Here is a 510-nt window from a genome sequence, read left to right as displayed (position 1 = left end):
GAGTTTTCAGGTTTCCATAGGACAATAGTAGCTGCTATTCACTTGACCCAGAAAACCCCATAAAATCATGCAAATCAAGAAGCTCAAATCTTTGTGTTCACTTTAACACTCCTGAAACTCCCCAGGCCATTCAGTTCAGTTCAGTTCAGTTAAATCACTCAGTCGTGTCCGACCCTTTGTAACCCCATGGACTGCAGCATGCCCTGGGTCTTCCTATCCCATGGACAGTCTTCCTGTCCAATACCAACTCCCAGAATTTGCTCAAACTCATGTCCATTGAGTTGGTGATGCCATCCAACCATCTCATCCTCTGCCGTCCCCTTCTCCTCCCACCTTCAATCTTTGCCAGCATCAGGGTCTTTTCTAATGAGTCAGTTTTTTGCATCAGGTGGTTAAAGTACTGGAGTTTCAGCTTTAGCATCAGTCCTTCCAGTGCATATTCAGGACTGATTTCCTTTAGGATGGACTGGTTGGATCTCCTTGCAGTCCAAGGGACTCTCATGAGTCTTC

The sequence above is a fragment of the Bison bison genome, unplaced genomic scaffold (assembly GCF_000754665.1).
Source record: "Bison bison bison isolate TAMUID 2011002044 unplaced genomic scaffold, Bison_UMD1.0 scf7180017864525, whole genome shotgun sequence".
Classification (NCBI taxonomy): Eukaryota; Metazoa; Chordata; class Mammalia; order Artiodactyla; family Bovidae; genus Bison; species Bison bison.
This window is presented reverse-complemented; position numbering follows the sequence as displayed.